This window comes from Nestor notabilis, unplaced genomic scaffold (genome assembly GCF_000696875.1).
Source record: "Nestor notabilis isolate BGI_N333 unplaced genomic scaffold, ASM69687v1 scaffold17001, whole genome shotgun sequence".
Lineage (NCBI taxonomy): Eukaryota > Metazoa > Chordata > Aves > Psittaciformes > Psittacidae > Nestor > Nestor notabilis.
Window position 1 is genome coordinate 25,844 of NW_009914406.1, and position 19,406 is coordinate 45,249.

Genomic DNA, 19,406 nt, shown 5'->3' on the forward strand with positions numbered 1-19,406 from the left:
ATACAGTTACAGTGCTATACAGAGCAATTTAATATATATCTGCATAGAGTGTATGCTGGTCTCTGTGCCTTTTCTTGCCTCTTCTGTTTTATCTTATACAAAATAATTAAGCAGCCTAATGGAGAAGCCGCAAGACAGGTGTCATTTACTGAACATTACAATAATGTAGCTTCAGTGTCTTGCAGAGGGAGCTCATATTGAGCCAAGTATAAAGCAAGCAGCTGCTATTAAAAGTATCACATTAAAGCAGGATTCCACCAATTTGTTTCTTGGGTTTTTTAATATTCATAAAAATATATTTCTTGAGGCAGAAGGGATAGCAATGAAAGGAAGGACAACTAACATCCGCATCTTCTCCATGTGATTAGAGTATTTGCATCAAATACTTTATTATGAAGGCAGGAGAACAAGAAAAGCACATTCAGTGTCATATGTTATGGCACAATCCCTCTCTGGTGGAGCAAACAATGGGACCATTATACAAGCTGACATATTTTTTGTTTCTAATATATTCTGCTTCTTTGTGTCTGTGTGTGCTTAAATAGCAGGCACAGATGTACTGTTTCCAAAGGTCTTTGACTTGTCATGAGAATACTGTCTTTACCAGTAAAATAAATTGATTACTAGTGACAATGTTAACTATTATACAAAGAACACAGCTCTGGTGGGCTTTGTTAGATTTTAAAGAAAAGGTGATTATTTCTTCCTTATGACAGTTTGAAAGGTTTGCCATGTGGATATGGAAAGATTTTACTCATGAATATGCAGAGGTATGGCAACAGGCCGGGTAGCCAGATCTTTAAATTGACCGTTGGCTGTGATTGAGGAAGAAGAAGAAAAACATGACAAACACAAAATATACAAAATCAGTGTGGGAGATGGTTGTTAAAATATTCAATGGCAAGAATATTATGAAATACCAGCTTTGGAGTATAATATCAGATTGATAAAATAATTACAGGGAAAACAGTGCCAACTGGGATGATGCACAGTGCATCAGGTTCATGGTAAGTACTTATGCCTAGGGATGATTACTTTGTGCTGTGCTCTTTAGCCCTCTGAACAGTGGGATCAGGAAACTGACCTATGACACAAGGCAATATACCTTTCTTATCAAGATGTGTTGCAATTTTTCTGGGAAACATTCTAGTTTGCTGAAAAAAAAACCCAACAACCATACTTGCAACCCATACAGGTGTTGCAGCATGTTATAGGGTAGAGAAATTTATGGAAGAACAGAGTGAAAAAAAAACCAGCCACAAAATACTTACTTGTTATATTATAGTGCCTTTTCAGATATTTTTCCTTTTACAATGTGAAAAGTCGGAAAAGGCATACCTAGAGTAAAGCTTTTACTAGAACCTTTACATTTGTTCAGGTTTCTGCTGTGAAACATACTCAAAAAGTTCTCCTTCTACAGATCTCATGTTCAAATAATTTGGGATCTCTTCCAATCTAATTTAAACTGCTACAAATATTGTGTGTAATGAGATTGGAAACTATCCATTTGCTCCCCTTAGAAAGTGCTATGAGTTCTCCCTTGATTGCATTTCATATCATGCTGCTAAACACCCGTTTAGAACAGAAATCAGGCTCCTGTTGATTACAGTTAAATGCATGTTGCTAAGTACTAGGTCTCTGATCAGCAAGATGCTGCTCTAGAGGCTCTGACCTGGGCCTTCTAAAGGCAGGGGTGCATAATTTTTACATAGCTCGCATTACTAAAATTAGATCCAGCCTATCAAATCATAATTAAGGATAAAGTTCTTGCTTGGTCATACAGCAAACCTTCCCATTTTTATTTAGTTGGTTTTTAGTGATTCGTCTAGTATTAGTGACACCTATGTGTTCCTTTGTGACAAGTAATTGCCTCTCCTTTAAATCATTAACTCTTGTTCACATATCTATGACATCTATTGCACATCTAATGTATCTATTAATGCATTTAATCTTCCTTCTAGTAAGAAGACTTTTTCCTAGATTAATTCTTTCTCAGGTTACAAATGTTTTGATTTTCCTTACTGCTCAAAATGCTAGATTTTCCTAAAATCTAGATTCTTTGACAACATTTTGCTGACAAGGCATCTTTTTTTTTTTCCTGTTTATTACTATTAAATCCCTCCTGGTGTCGTATAGTCATGTCTACTCCATTTCACATCAGCACTCTTGGATTTGATTCCTGTCATTTTCCTAGCACCGTTTTTCCCTACCTTTTTTCCTGCTCAGTACCTCCAGCCCCAGCATCTTTGTAAACTGCCAGTAGCAGTTTACAATCTCTGATTTTTTTGCAACTTTTCTGCACTACTCTTCTGATTAATAAACCTGCTTTACTCTGTATGTTTTCAAATTGCTGAAAATTTATTATACAACATGTAGAAAGCATCTTACTGAAATCCCGTAGAGACTTGGACAGGACAGACCCTAAACTGAATGAAAGATGGAACAGGATATTAAAGGAGCATGAGACCAAGTTTGCTTTGACGTAGCAATTTCTGATCAGTTTCTATGTATCATGTGGTTGTATTTGTAATGAAAATATTCTCATGAAGTAAGAGAAAGCATAAAATGTTAGTTCAAAAACATTTACCACCTACACATATAGTATTAATATCAAGACTGATATACCTAATCAGGGTTCAAATTTCAAACCAGTAGGCCTAACAGCTTCTGAGATATAAGTAAATGAAAATTCATGATTCTGTATTGTGCCCAAGAGCCAACTTTACTGCTATTGCCATATAATTATTTATAGCTGCAAACTATCGAATGGAATTGCTTACCACCACCTTACTATATGTGGTAATTGATGTGAAGTGAGGCATTGCGTCCCCAGCTGACCCCAGCATACTGGAAGTCAGATGGATTATATCTAACTCAATTATGATTGATATTATCAAAATCCGTGAAGCACAACATGGTATAACAGGCTTTCTAAGTGTATCTATTGATTGTTTCTCTGTATGCATGTGTGTGTCTACATGTGTTTTCCTAGGCTGTTGCAAAGGAGCTGGCTCTAGGGAAAAGAAGAGCAGTATTGCTAACAATTTCCATGTGTAAATATATATTTCTGATGGCTTAAGTTGCCTGCATTGCCTTGTAGGGATTGACAGAATTTGTACTAGAAATGCCCAGTTTCACTAGCTAAGAATTTTGATACAGTAAGAAAATTTCCCAGTATGTTTGTTGGGGTTGAAAGCCAAAATATTCTGTGATCTGCTTAGCTGTGATTAAAGTAGAACAAGCATTCCTGTGTTGCAGTTCTTGATTTTGCTGCTGTTGTGCCATTCCTTTAGTCTGTCAGAGCACAGCAGTGGCTATGCTGTGTGCAAGCATCTAGCCTTACATCCTGTCTCCTGCACATGTTTGGAAAAACAAAACCAAAACAAAAGGCCGAAGCAACCAAATGCAGGTTTCCTTATCGCACTTATCACACTATTTCCAGAGTTCAGGGTCTGACGTTAACATCTGTATGGCTGTGTTTAATAATCCTTGATGGATGTTTTTTGCCTGAAATTTCTCCAGTCACCTTTTGAACTCACACACAATTTTAACATCCAAATATATTATGGAAGTCTCTTTTGATGAAATAGGAACCATGGAAATAAATATATATTTCTATATGCCTGCTGCTCTGTAATTTCACAGATCACCCCCTAAGTGATGTAGTATGAGAAATGGTGTCTATGTATTCTCAATTCATCTTTTCCATGTTAAGGCATGTTTTTATATACTCCTCACAAATCCTTCCTCAAGCTTTCCTTTCCTAATTAAAGGGATACTATGTATGTAACTTTTCAGAAACTATTCCAAAATGTTGTTTGTTCTTATTATTTTTTTCTATGCTATTCTATAATATCATGTTTGCAATTGAACACAGAAAGGTATTAATGGATCAGAGGTGCTGTGTATACACAATGTTTTTTCCGTTCCTCACCTAAGCATTGAGTTAATGTTTACTGTCCATGCTGTCTCTCTCACTTTACTAAGTGATTAAATTATTTAGAGTCACATACTGTGTTTCTGGCTTGAGGTATTGTTTTCTCCTCCCTTCCCCCCGTCTATTCAGTATTTTCTTTTGTAAGCATCTTGTCTCTTCAGCCATTTTATTACCAAGGTGCTCAGAGATACTTTTCCAAGTCTTGATCAGTTTAAGTTTTGACTGTTCTAGTTAATGTTCTACTAGCAATTAAATTGTCACCAGAATATTCACCCTTCCATTTTCCAAGTCAATTATGGATATGTTACAGCACAGATCCTGGTAGAGAGCTCTATACAAAGGTACATTCCCTTCATGATGGAAAAATCAATTATTCAGTCATACACTTGGTGACCAACATGTAGGATGGATGAATTCATATTCTGGAAGAGAGGGTTTATTACTTTACCTGCCCTTTTTCTGATTTTGTTTTTAAGTTTTGTCACGGCCTGGATGCAAAGTAATTCATTTAGTAAAGCTTGGGAATTCAACAAGGCACTCACTGCTATTCTGTGGACTGATTTTGCAGGGGCAACCAAAGAGTCAATTTTTGCAACATTATGAAGTTGCAACAACTGTATGTCCAATCACTGTGCATCTGGAAAGGGTTGTCTCCAGATACTTGGGAGTTGATAGGAAGATCTACAAAAACTTTTTTCATGGTGTTATAATGGTAAGTCTGGATGGCTTCATAGGAAATAGTAGTTAGAATTCCAGGTATTAACATTTTAGAGATTTTCATTCATTTAAATAAAAGTTCTTGTTATTCTTACTAGCATTATAGAGATTTACTTTCTTTATGGTGTTTCTGTAATGTTCATCCTCTTTTTCTCAGCATCTCAGGATTTTCCCAGGACTGTGCAAAGCAGCCCTAGGGCTGACCTAACTGACCTGATCTTTGCTAAAAGACAACATTTGGGCTACCAGATGTTAGATGTTAGGAAGTTAGTTTAGTAATGTTACTCTCTTCCCTGTAGGAATATACTTGGAAGATTGCAAAGGCATCTATACTCCAAATATTTCCAATTGAGTGAAGAGCAGTCCTTAGCTATGCGTAGCAGTTACAGTGTTAAAATAAATTTACATTTGCTCTTCTATCCTACCAGAACAGCCATACACCAGACTTCTTGAAGAGATGGGTCAATGTGAGTTTTTAGGCCAGTGAATTTCAAAACCACAGATCGGTTCAGATTAGTTGTCAAAATATGAAATTACATAGAAAAAATAGTTTATTATTTCATCAAAGTAGTTTTGTTCACAGAAATAAGCTAATCACACTATCCTTTAATCAGTACTTAAATGGAAAAATTAAAAAAGTTGAAGAGGGTGCACTGTAAACACTACCTCCTCTTCTTATAGCCATCAACTTTTAGTGAATTAAAGAAATAAGCTGTGCATTTTCCTTATACAAAACTTGTATCTTAAGGAAAGGTCTCTTGCTCTTTCCTTACTGCTAAAGAACATTACCCAAACTAGGAAGTGGATGAAGTTGCATTTCCTGACTTTGGTCATTCAGAGCAAAACCATTCTGTCTGAGTGAGCCGTTAGAGGCAAGATGTCTATGGCATACTTTAATATTGACTCCAAATGTCAGGTAGCAAGTAAGTAACTGGCCATGGGATGCTCAAGCACTTTAGCCTGGGTAACTTTCATGCTTCTATGGATATGACACAGAGTTCAGATGGTAGTGGCTGACCCAGTGTTTAACAGTGATTCACTGCTGGAAATAGTCTTTGAAATTCAAAAATTCAAGGCAAGCCTGTTTTATAGGGACTGATAATGCTGTATTAGTTGCTGGAAGTTAATGAGGTCCTGTGTTTGAGTACAACCAGATTAAAATGAAAAACGAACCACATTACATTCTGTTTCGACAATTATTATCAGTTGGTTGTAATATAAACATGTAAATTTTTCAGCTTGAACTTTAACATCCTCTGTAGAGACCATTCATCTCTTTAAAGTATTAATTTAAGTTGTAAAAGGATCCATACATCATTGCATGTCATTTTGAAAACAAATATTAATCAATTTTACACTCTGAATTGCCACTGTGCAAGTTTAATGTCCATTATTTTGGAGCAAGTCAGTGGCAAGAAATTTACATATTCATTCCTGGCTTAAGAAATCATATGATAATACAAGTACAACACAAGAAATTCAAAAGACTTAAGACCTTATCATCATCTCTTCAATGGCAAAAAGCCTGCCTTTGCATTCTCAATTCATTGGTATGCAGATTAGGAATATGTTTCTCATTCCTATCAGTATAACCTTGAAAGCTGGTGACAGCTGAAGTGTAGTCATAAGTTTTCTATTCCAACAGAAAAATAGAACGAAAAAAGGCAACAAAATGAGTGTAAAGGATACAGCAATTTCAAGTTTTATGATAAGCTTTTTGATAGTGTATCTGACTACTTAGCCAGACTGTACTCTGTGTGTATGTAGCTTGAAAGTGTGTTATCTCTAGGTTTGTCTAGAATTGTGATTGCAAGTGCATCTTTGCTACCTAACTAAAGTTCATATTTCTGATATGACAGAGCTAAACCTATCTTTCATTAGTTAACACTACAGGAAAAACTTGAATGTGTTTTCATGTTAAATACTGTGAAGGACATCAATTTTTATATCAGCTGTCTCCCAGAGAAAGGAGACAGTTTTCACTTGGAGAGCAAGCAGTCCCAGACACACACTGTGCTGAAAGCCTTGTCCTACTGAAATAGAAAGGCAGCAACATCTGCAATCCAGGTTATTTGCCTGATTAATCATAGAGACTGAATTATTGTTTTACAGTCAGAATTGAAGTAGGCAAAGACAGAAGATAGAGTAAGTTAAATCTTGTTAATGCTTTTCCATTGTAGGTGTGTATCTTTGCTCAGGAGTGGCTGCTTTCTCAGGTCTGAGTGTGTCAATGGGGAAGGTGAACCTCAGCTAATGCCAATGAGAGTGCTGCTCCCACTTGAGTAAAGCAAATATCTATTCTGGTTAGAACTGGAGACTCCAGAAATGCCTTTTCTAAGCTCCAAAACAGTTGGAGAAAAGAAAGCAGTATAGGTATTCCCCTCATAACTACCTCGTCTTCGTTAATTATGCGAAGCCAAGCTTTGACATAATTGGCCTAGCAGAGGTAATACATAAGCTCCCTCTAGTGGATTATTAAGCAGGAATTTGTAAAAGCACACCAAACATTTTCTGTCACTCAGTGTGAACATGGGAATACTATAGGCACCATGCTGTTCCTATGTATCTGTCTATCTGTTATCTCCATCCTCCTGCTTGCTACCTCAGGAAAGTATGTGAAACAATGCTGGCCATAAACCTACAGTTACAAAGCAAGACTACTGCAGCATTTTCTGGCTGGGTTTGTTGTTCTTCACTGGGTCAGTTTGATTGCTGCTTTAGAATACTGATGTTTCTTAATCATCTCCCTTTGTTTTCTGGTTAAGTGAATGGGTGAATAATTTGCAACACATTCTCTGTCAATCCAATATATTGTGAAAGGACAGTTGAAACAATACACACACTCTTCGTTTCATAAATTTGTCATTACAGCATAATCAGATCATTTGCACTTACCCTGCTTTTGCAAAGGCTAATTCTATATTCCTGAAAAAAAGCCACTTGGTTACAGTGCTCTGTCTCATTATTTGCCTGGGTGTTTACTTAGACCAAAACTGCAAAGGAAATGTGCAAGGCATTTGTGTTCCTTTTTTGCACAGTTCACACAGGTCGGAGGAAAATCATGAAGAGTACACGTGGAAATGGCCAGATAAAAACACAACAGTATATCAGATATGTCAACTGGATTTAGGATTATAACAAGCATGTAAGCAATTAGGGTATTTGCTAGTTCAAAATACTCACATGAATGAACCCACATTATCTTCTGAAAAGCATAATAATATGTAATTGCAGTAACAATTCCTCTTCCATTATCTCCTAGACATCAACAGTGTGTACGTTCTATAATATCCTGCACAATTGATATTAGGCAAGCTCCTCAGTAAGAGAAATACTCCCAGATGTGGTAATGTCCCAACACTGTGGCTGCTACCTAATATTAAAGAATTACAGTAGAAATGTTTCAATAACAAAGTAGAAGCATTTCAGTTTTTATGTGGCATAGATTGCCATAGACACTGCCAAGCAGCTTTATAGAGTTTTAAATCTTCATTCAATGCCCCTTTACATCATTTGAATGAAGATTTAAACCTCAATAAAACTTTCTGAGTGCTTGTGGCCATCTTTGCTGTATACTAATCAAAGTGGGGTACAAGCAAACGAATGCACTCTAGTACACCTAATGATCAACAGTATATCTAGTGACATTTTCCTTTGTAAGATGAGTTGTCTTCCAGGCTCTTGTCATGGATGGTGCAGCAGTACACATAGAAACAGACATTTATGTCCAGTTTTTATGCAACCCTTTAAAAGATTGCTTTGGGGGGCTGGGGGGGAGTTGTGTGTGAGTGTTGTGGGTTTTTGCCCTATGTCATGTTTGTTTTCTCTATAACTGTTTCGAATTAATTTTTTATAAGGAAGATATTTGAGAGAAAATAATAAAAAGAAATGAAAGCTAATATTTATAGAGAAACTTTCCACAGCATTACTGCTCCATTTCCTTGTTTGCTTATCAGCCTCTAACTGCAATTAAGATATTACATTGCAGTGAGTTTTGGCATTGAATTAGAAACCTAAATGAAATTCAACTGCTAAAGATATTGTCTGGGAAATTCAACACATGCTAATGCACAAATGCAGACACCAGCTATGACTGAGCAGGATCTGAAAGAAACTTTACTGTGAGAATATGCCATTGGTAGTGTATATGTTTTGTCTCAAAAATAGACCTGTGCACTCAGAAAACAATCTGGAAAAGAAATAGTCAGTGAATCGTGGGGAGGATTTGGTGTTTGGATCCTCCTGAAGAGGAAGGTGCGGGACCATTTTGTGGGTCCGAGTTCCCACAAACTTGAACTTTAGACTCCCACCACAGTGTGTTTCTTTATTTTTTTGTTATGTTTTTCTTTACATCAAGGCTTTCCTTCAATGATTAAAGTCTGTGAAATTACTCCTCTTAAAAAGTTACCTGCAAAGAAGTGTATGTCTAGAACCACATAGTTCTATACTAGGACTTTCTGTTTAGAACTGTCTGTTATCTACATTTCATGGATACTTTAAAAACAGCATTCTTTGTATTGATAACAAACAATAAAAAGCAAAGCCTCATTAGTAGGGCTACTAAGAACATAGTGTGGTAACTATTTTCTATGAAGCATACAATTGTTTCTGTGTAGTCCTTAAAAGATAGAAAATAAAAAGGAACTCTTATTTACAGTAACTGATGCTGCCAGCAGATTTTACAAAAGTGCATAAAAGCAGTAGTGATGGTGTGAAAATCAAACTGTGATTTTTCTTCTTCATTTTTTAATGGAAATTTTAAAGAACAAATGTTGAAACTGGCCAGCCCCTCTCCTCTTGGCAGACAAGCTGGTTTTGGTTCTGTGAAAGCCAACATCTAATCTACAAGGGGAATGCATCAGTTACCAAGGCCCTCAAAATGAGGCTTCTCACAATGCCTTTATGGAGCTGTCCCACTTTGTGTAAAACACACCATGTTTTACTAAACAAAATGGAGAGCAACTGTTTCTTTGGCTTCATTTTGAGAGAGACTATTTAATTTCCAGTTCCTGTTGTCAAGAGGTGAAAACCCAGTTGAGCTCTACAGGAGAGAGATCCTCCTCAAGGCATCTGAGTGGGTGTCTGTCTTGGAGAAGATGGGGCAGCAGTAGCACATGCTTCTCCTTGGTGATTTCTGGCTCAGAACATTAGCACATTGACCTTACCACTAACATCTTGTTTCAGATCAAATTCAACTATAGCTTAATTGTGTTGGCCCAGAACACGTGCTTCACTCCAGTGCTGATATTCCTGGATGCTACAGGAGACACCACATTTGGAACAGCGCTCACTTCCAAGAAGCCAGAATATGCTCTGCCTGTCAGTCTTAGTCATTGTCTGTCAGTCCTGCTTCTCCTGAAGGCAGAGCAGTGGGCCTCAGCAATGAACTAGAAGCCTGAGGCTGAGAGTGGAGTAATTGGTGTTCTCAGTACGGTATTAGGAAGGAATTGCAGTATTCCATTGTTTGTCTTGGCTCCCATTGAAACCTAGCAAGAGAATGTATGTCCCACTTCACCCACTAAAGTGATGTGGTTTTGAGGAAAATCCTGTTATGTCATGAACAGGTTGGTGGCCAGTTTCACACAGCTAATGAAAAGAGAACCAAAAAAGTACAAAATATGTTTCTTGTGGTGAAACATCTTTGTCCAATTTGTGCTGCAAATTTTTAGTGTGTTGCAATAAATCTCAAATCCAAAGTACTCCCCCAAAATAAAGACAAGGCCAAACTCCTCTAGACTTCTTTCAGTTAAAGTATCTTGAAAATAAGAGCACATGAAGGTCTTTTTCCCCAAAACACAATATCCTTGTCATAATCTGCTACCTCAGCTTTCACCAGTGGAAAAAGAGGCCTCAGGGTTCTGTCTAGAGATTTGCAGCTAAAAGATGAGGGTAAAACTCAGGGAAAAAAAAAGTGTATTTCCCTTTTGGGTTCAAAATGAGAACTGAGTTTAACATAATTTCCGAATGATTGATCTCAAACAGAAGGTTAGAAGGGGGATGTTTTAAGCAATATTGTCCCTTCCTTTCCTTTGTATTTCTTTGTAAATAACATATTACCTATATTAAGGTAAACTGAATCTATTAGACAATTACCTAAGGGGATTGTGAAACTGGGGTCTGCATTATAAAGCAAGTGAAGTTATGACAGCTGTGACCCCAGAGGAATCAAGGCTGAATAAAGACTGTCTCCATTGCAGACAAATGATGATAAAGTGATCCTTTTAGCCAACAGTCAATGGAACCTGACAAGGCCAAACCTCCAACTAATGAACAGCCCAACCTTTGCTACCAGGGAGATGTACTGAAAGTTTAATCTCAATAAGCATCAAAATACATTTACCCAAACATTTTTAACAAAAAGAGTGGCACATATCGTTAAATGGCCACGAAGTTAGATGAGTGAGGAAGAAAATAGGAGGGTGGGGGTGTATGTTCTTACTGTATCACAGGTGCACAAAATTGCTTTGATAGAACAATATCTTATTTTTCTTCTAAAATTGAATTTCAGATGGTACCTACGTCACACAGACCTAATAATACAGAAAGCAATTGTCTCAATGATTCCTATTAAATCTGTGCATTTCCAGATCCTTATAGAGTAATGTCAGTTACAGAACAATGTCAGGCTGACGGACGCAGCACAGCGTTAAAGAAAAAAAATCATGCACACAATAGGCCAGCTGCACATTAATAAATATGTAATGTTTGATTAAAAATATGGATCGTATTTTTCCCCCCAATTGCTGACTACCCCTAAGGCAGAAGATGTGATCTGGCTCCCACTGATGGGTTTATTTCTTGCTTGCTTTGAAAATACAAACTAAAATGTTTTCCTGTCCCAGCTGTTTCCCATTGTTCATGTTTATCAGCTCAAAGGGTGAACGGAGGAATAAAAAATACTCTCGCATTTCAAATGTGCCAGTCAGTCAATCTATTGTTAAAAGAAGAAAGCCTAATTGTCTGTGCTGGCAAACTTCTTTTTGGTGAATGTCCAGTTTTTAAGAAAAGCTATTCAGCTGTGCCATTTGTTTAATACATGCATAAAAAAGCGCATAAAATCACAAGTTTTCTGTGGGATGGGATGGGGGGTGGGGAAAATCACATCTATAAGTTGCAGCCTTAAAACACACAAGTGATGGCCTAAGTAATAGTCCATGGATTACTTTTTTTAGTTCTTTATTGGTCTGAATAAGTGGTTAGAAGGAATTTCCGTGGAATAAGAGCTGATGATGTCCTAAAACTGAAACTAGATTCCTTCTCTAAATCTTACATTTAAGTTTGCTCCTTTGAGAAGCAGCAGTCCTTTCAAATTACATCATCGATGTAGTGGTTAAAGCCTTTTTCACTTACGTTCACTGGAATAAAAGTTTATATCTATATGTACAAAACACTATATTTGTGTTTTTATTTAAGCTACTAATATTCTTCCTTTCTTCCCAAAATCTAGTCCTTCAGACCCTCATCCTAATAAAAAATGGGAATCAGGATGGAGAGAGAGCAGGAGCTACTTTAGTGCATAGGAAAATCTTCTGATGGTATCCAACTGTTGTGATAATTATGCAGCTCTATCCTGTCTTTGACTTGCTCTCCAGCTCGTGCTGGCAGTGCTACTCTTCCAGCTTGCAAACCAAGCTCAGCTAATCAGAACTGACACTCATTTTGCACTATGCAAATGAGCAGAAATTTTATTCACAAACTACTATATTGACCTGTGTTAGTCCATCTATCTGCAGCTAGCACTGTTTTTCTTTGAAATCTTGAGGAAAGGATCACCTTTAGTTCCTGAGTTGTACAGCACCAAGCACAAAATAATTTTACAGACTGAAAAATAAAAAGTAATCATCAATATAACAAATCACTGTGATACTTTGCTGGGGACTTCCCTGTTTTGCTAAGCTTTTCTTCTTTTTGATGCAGGAAGAAACAAGTAAGTGACATTATCATCCAGCTATCACCCCCTTGTGACACTAAGATGAGATGTCACTCATGGCAAATTGTACAGATCTTTCTTACATGAAGAGTTCAATAACTCTCATGACATCTAAATTACCATTCCTGGGTGTCTGGGTTAACACCTCACAGGAATGAATAAGGCAATAAGGTAATTGTCCCAAGCGCGCTGCAGTAGTAGCTGCTTTGGTCATCCTGATCTGACATTTCCCTGGGAGTCTGAGAGTCTTATACTGCCTAAAATTGGAAACTGGGCATCTAGGGATGAGTTACTTCACTCAGTAAGCTGAGGGCTTAGGTTTTTTTCTAAGTCTGCCTTTACTAAGTTTTATTGGCATATATGAGGTATTTCATACTGGAAAGCACAATGAACTGGCTCCAGACAGACTTACTTAGAAGTGATCAAGACTAAGCAGTGCTTGGAATACAGTACTAAGCCAGCCTTTACGTGGTTACAGATGTAGACTCGGTCCTTCATTTGGATGTTTGTGAGTCTGTCTATGGACTGACCTGAATGTGTCCATCGTCTACAGCTGCACCTCACTGTTGGCCTTTCAATATCTCTGACCTCTGTGCACACACACTGGCAGATTCACAGTGGACATATTCCTTGGAATCCCTGGCAAGTAATATAACACAATTTCATGGACCAGCAGTGGTCTGTGGAACACAGTTTGAGAATCACATTGTTGAAATACTGCATCTGTAATTGTTAAACCTTTGTATCATGCTAAAAATCCATTTATGTGCATTTTTGTGCATAATAAATGACATTTTATACCTTATTTTTTGCTTTCTGTTCACTGAGGTATAGCTTATATATGCCAAATGTATAACCAAGTCAATACAAAAACCAATCTGTCATTTCCAGTGAGCCATATTTAGTTAAGGAACTGGAATGGTTTTGGGGAAAATATTAAAAGTAAAGACCAGACTTAAATAGCAATAGGTAGCTTAGGTGGGAGTGAACCAGCCAGGGAGAAATGACACATAGCTGAATTTTAGCTATTTATTTGGGCAATTTTTGTCATTGTATTAAGGATGACTTAGGCAAAATGCCAGCTACATAGCTCCAGAAGAACGGTGCACTTTGTGACCCAGGCAAGTATCAGGTGAAGATGCCCCCCAGCAGGAGATTTGGTGGCCAGAGAGGCAGACAGATGTGCTGGGAAGGGGTGAGAGAGGAGCCTGCAAACCCTCTTGGAGAAACACAAGCTCTCCTTAGCTCTCCAGGAGCCCCCATGTTGGAGTTACTGTAAAACCAATTCAGTCTCTTCCTGTTTTTAAAACGTATGGAGAACTGTGTTCTATTCTAGAGAGCATTCAAACTGCTGCAGCTGGGCAGCATGCAACAGTGAAGGCTCTAGATGCCCTAGACAATTTCTATAAACCCACTATCAGTGTTCTGTAGCTTCCCTACTAAATTGTAACAAACTTCTCCATTAAGGATGAATAAAAATTTTGGCTTAAATTCAGTAATTGCTGAACTGCTTAGAAGGTTTTGGTTAGTAGATTATGAGCTCTTAATCACATCAAATCTATCAGATTGGGCAGATTGTGTGATTTTTATTTCCCTCTCTCTCTCCCCCCACTCCAGCGAAAAGAAACTGAGTTAAAAAGACAGCCCACAGTGCTATGACTCTGAATTGACATTTAGGGCCTAGTCCACTATTTGCTTACTAGGATTTCTCTGCAATGATATGGTGGTATAACATTCATAGAATTTCTTAAGATCTGATAACACACCAGGCAATTGCTCTCCTAAAAACATTAACTCATAACTACGCTGATTTACAATAACTAAAACTCCAGACGTTGCTGGCTAGTGATGTTCCAGCAGTGGAGATCCAAGATAGAACTCCACTGTACTGTGATTTGTGTAATCTTTTGCCCCAATCACTATAGAAATAAAGTAAGAACAGATCAAAATGGGGCAGAGTTCCATTTCTTCAAGTGTTCTCAGGCCTAGTTCAGAGCAACAGCAAACTGTGTCTCATGTAAGTATTTGTCAATATTATGCATGTGAATATGACTTCACAAAACCAGCAGAGACCTCCTATTTAGTCATCTGAAATAATAGGTCAATGAGCACAGCAAGTGTTAGAAATTGTCACTTCTCAAGACACTTCTTCAGACATACATACTCCATCCACAAAAATAAAATGGTATGCCTAAAACACAATTCACTTTGACCTGACAGGGAGAAATTTGCAAAATGATTACTTAGTAATCATAACTATTTATTAAGCAAACATTAGCTATTTTTAACTTTTCCAAAATTGATCCACAAGTTTAAGTCCTACTAGAAACACTGTAAAATAAAACCCCACCTGAATAATTGCCACTGTATTTCAGACAGGCACCAGATTTTTCCAGAAAAGGAAAAAAAAAACAAATAAATCTTTCAACAGATCCTTCCCTGGTTTAGAAGAATATTTCTTAACAATAGTTTTTTTCTTTAATTTTTTGTAAAAAAGGTAATTTTTTTTAAATTTTTCATCCAAAAAATGAAGCTTTTTTGTATTCTTTGTCCTTTGGAAGACAGAATAATTGGCAAGACTTGGCAGAATTAGTGGTATTATTGAACTTGTAATTGTCTAATGGCTTAGTGTCAATACATTATGATGTCCCCCAAGCCAAATTAATATAATGTTAAGTGTGGTGGTCCAGAATTGTTTGAAATGCACATCTGAAATCTTGCATATCTGATATCTGGTGATTCAGAGGCTAGTAGCAAAGACTAGTTGGGTGCTTTATCTCCCTAAATAAATCTGTCTCTTCCTGGCTATTTTCTGTTTTCACTCTGTCAGACCTTGTGGCAAAAATTTCTGCTGTGACTGATTTTCCTTCAGTGGCCAAGAGCTTTTCCAAGAATTCTGAAGGAGACAATAAAACAGTTGGTGAACAGACCACATTCAATACACCTTTTTAAAATCACATTTAACATTTTCTTTTGTAATATCAACTTCTTTTGAAAGCATTGCTCAGTACAGAATGGGCCAGACTGTTCAGGCATTACTTTATTACCATGAGTATTGTTATGCCCTGCATCTAATGTACTCTCCATGACAGTATCTGTGTTACCCACCGTACAACAATTTTACACAATGGAATTTATACTCTGGAGCAAAACTTTGGACTGGGCTGGAATATACTATGAATAAAACATTGTCACCTTTTTTAAAAGTTTAAGATACAAAGTACAGCATAGCAGGAGATTTTCAAAAGTAATTAGCACTAACTCAGCTCTCTTTCTTTGAAATCAAGAAATCTCTTTTCCTATGGGTCTGCGTCATTTCTGATTTGGGAGACAGATGCGTAGACTTTTACAAAATGCAGCAAATGAAGCCTGTGTTGTGCTTTATATCATTTCTCTAATAACATCAGAAAGAACCAGTTTCTTTTAAGCTCTGTGCACCATCTGTTATATACAAAATGCACTTAGGACTAATAAAATCACTTTCTTTTCTTTGCCTTTCCGTTAACTTTCCTTGTAGATGCCATGCACTATTTCATTTTAGGCAATGTACTATAATATCTTGCAGAAATCAGAACAATCAATTTTATCAGAAATCATGGCCACCCACCCAAAGTGAGGACTTTTGACATACCATAATGGGTCTTATATATGGTTGGTGTCAGGACTTGCCTAGATATGCTGACAATAAGCCATACTTTTGAGAAGTCATAATCAATCCTTCTTCATTTAGAAAGTCAAATCTGTCAGCCTAACATCAAAATGTCATAACCCATAGATCTCACATTGCAATAAGGGGTTCCTGACCCTTATTAATGGCACTCACCTACGTCAGTTACATAAGGAATACAAGCTATCATTTTAACAGTATCATTTAAAACACTGAAGTTAGCGGTTAAATCCATTCAACCTTTTCTAAATCCTTATTAATAGATTCCATTAATTCTAAAATAGCTGTTTTAAAACTTAAAACAATCTTAAACCCAATATGAGCTATGTAAGAAATAAAGAAGACAAAACACCTATGAGTCAGAAAGAGCCAAGTGGATTGGATTCCCTTCTGGGGGTCATTCAACCTCTGCTCTCATAGTTGGTGATGTCAACACAGTGTTTTAAAGAAGTTACTTCCTGCTATCTCACTGCTGCCCATCTGTTATTCCCATATCTCCTGATGACATGTCACCAGTGGTAGTGACAATTTCTTATCCACTGCTGTCAGAAAAAGAATAGCTTAGGAGCTTGAAAACAAATTTAAAACTAAAAGTTGCTTTGAAGTTTGATCTGCTATTCAGTGGAGCACAGTGTAGAAGAAATAGTAAACATGTCAAGATAAAGAGAGGAAAAAAGGGAGTGAGCATGGTGGAGCATGAGAGAGAGAGGAGCAGCATTTGCATCCTTATCCAATGTGCCTTTTAGGTACAGATACTAAGAGATGCATAGCCCTGTTGCCATGTGGGATTCTAATCTGTGCTTTAGGATTTGGGAACATGCATTATTTGGTTGCAGTAGCTGTTGAAGACATAATTAATTTTTTACTTAGGACATTTTTTGTTTCGGACATTTTATGCAATACAAGATTTTACAGCAAAACTGTTCCAATACTGAGGAACAGTCAGGACTCCTCTCCTAATGCTAAAATGTTTTGTTTCCATTTTCAGTTTAAACTTTAAAAAATTTAAATTATAATACAAGGATTTAAAATCACTCAGAAAAAAAAAATGTTAATACCAGAACACTATATGGAGTGTTGGATTTTTTAAAAAATGTTTTATTTTTAATAAAATCAAACCTCCCTATGGCAGGGCTCATGTTTGATAACCAGTGCTTTCCAAATAGGAAAGTATTCCAAATATCTTTTTTTACCTTGTCTAATAATTGCAAATTAACTGGGATAGTTTGTCCAGTCCTACAAAGCCAATCTTACCAGCCAGCTCCCTGCAAGGATCTCCCTCAGAGCAACAAGTTTGTAGAACTGGGCCCTTTATTTGGATCTGTGCTCGTCCTTTCAGGCAGAGCTAACTGGCTTTCAGTCACACTGGCTATTTAATTAATAAGGAAGCCCAAAATTCCACATAAGATAAAAGGACGAAGAGCCCAGGAATGACCCTTAAAAATAATAGAAGATAATTACAACCAAGAATTGCATTATTCAGACTTTGTTATTGGCATGATAAGCACTGCCATATGCCATGCAAGCTGTGATATGCACCCTAGTGATCATAGGTATAACAAAAGATCTTAGGTATGACTGCTTGTTGTATTTCAGTACAAATGTGACTTCAGGTGAAGAACTAAACTATATATATAAAACCAGCAAGAAGAAAACTTCACAGCAGTAATGATGGGAAAGCAGTTTGGCCACTGTTGCCTGTGTCAGGTAGAGCTGTAATACATGAAGACTACATATTCATTTTTCTGTGTAGAAAGACTAGAGATGTGAATTACTAGATCTTGCACCAGGAAAAGCCCAGTCTAGCAACTGAGCTCCTGTGTGAGGGCATCCAGGTGCCCTAAAAAGCAAACCCAAACCAAACCAAATCAAAAAACCCCACAAAATCATTGTCTTTGCTAGCAAAACGTAGGTGCTTTATGAAAAAATGCCAGTTTTTCTTGCAGAAACAAGCAAGAAACTACTGGGAAAGGGATGGGGGACTACACTGATTTTAAAAGCAAATTCCCAAAATGTAAAAGAGAAGCTTCTGCAAGTTATAAATTTCCATAGAAATATTGGGCCTATTTTATTTACACAAGGCAAAGAAGTGTCAATGATCCCAGTGAAGCAGCATGTAGGGGCTGCCTGAAAGGCACTGGGCATGAAGAAAAATAACAGGACTAGGTCGCTGGGGAAACCACTTTCTTTACATTATGTGTTACTTCTGAATGATGACCAAGCTCTTGGGAACTAGAATTAGAAATGGAGATCTGGACTTGATTCTTGGCTCTGCCTTTCACTCCTTGTGGACCCTGTGCAAGCTGCATACAGAAGTGGGTCTGGTTCTTTCTCCTGTGCTTTGTTTTATCTCATCTCTTCCGACTTACATTGCTAAGGTAGGGACCATCTGGGTATAGCACAGAAAGTCCCCAATCTCACTGGGGCTTCTTAGGCAAAATTAAAAGTTTTATAAAATCTGCCCCAATTCCTGAAGAGTTCTTGAGTTTTATTGCTCATTAAAAGTCTGAATCTGAGAAGCCAATGTATTTGATTTGTAATGAATGTAACCCTTCAGTAAGATCACAGCTGTAATGTTACAGAATCAGTCATGTAAAGAATAGTCCCTGCAAGAAAACCTGCCTTCTCTTTTTTCTCTTTAACCTCAATAGAGCAGTTCTTTTGTTAATTACAGTTACTGCACACTGTGATATTGAAGTGCTCTGTTCTCAAACATATTCTTATTTATTTTAGTCCTTTTTTTCCCAGGTAATGAAATGTCAGAACCCTACTTTTTCTGGTTTTGTAGTATGTTGATCAAAGTGACCTTTGCTTTGCGGCAGACACAAATCAATATAGCGCTCTGCAGTATTTGACAGATAAAGGTACAACATATAATAAATGGCAATCACTGACAAGAAAATACCTGCCAACTTCAGTTCATACCGGCAATTTTCAGACAATGCCACATGTTATGTTCAAAGTAAAATTCATTCGTCCATCTAATAACAGAGATGGGGGATATTAAAGGACTCAGTTTTGTTAAAGAAATGTTTCATCTCACAGTAATAATTCAGAGTCCAGTCAGGGTCTGCAGTGGTTGGTTGCAAGTAAAGTTATTACATTTCGAAGACAGGTTAGAAGAGCAATTTTCCTTGCCATAAAGAACGGGGGGG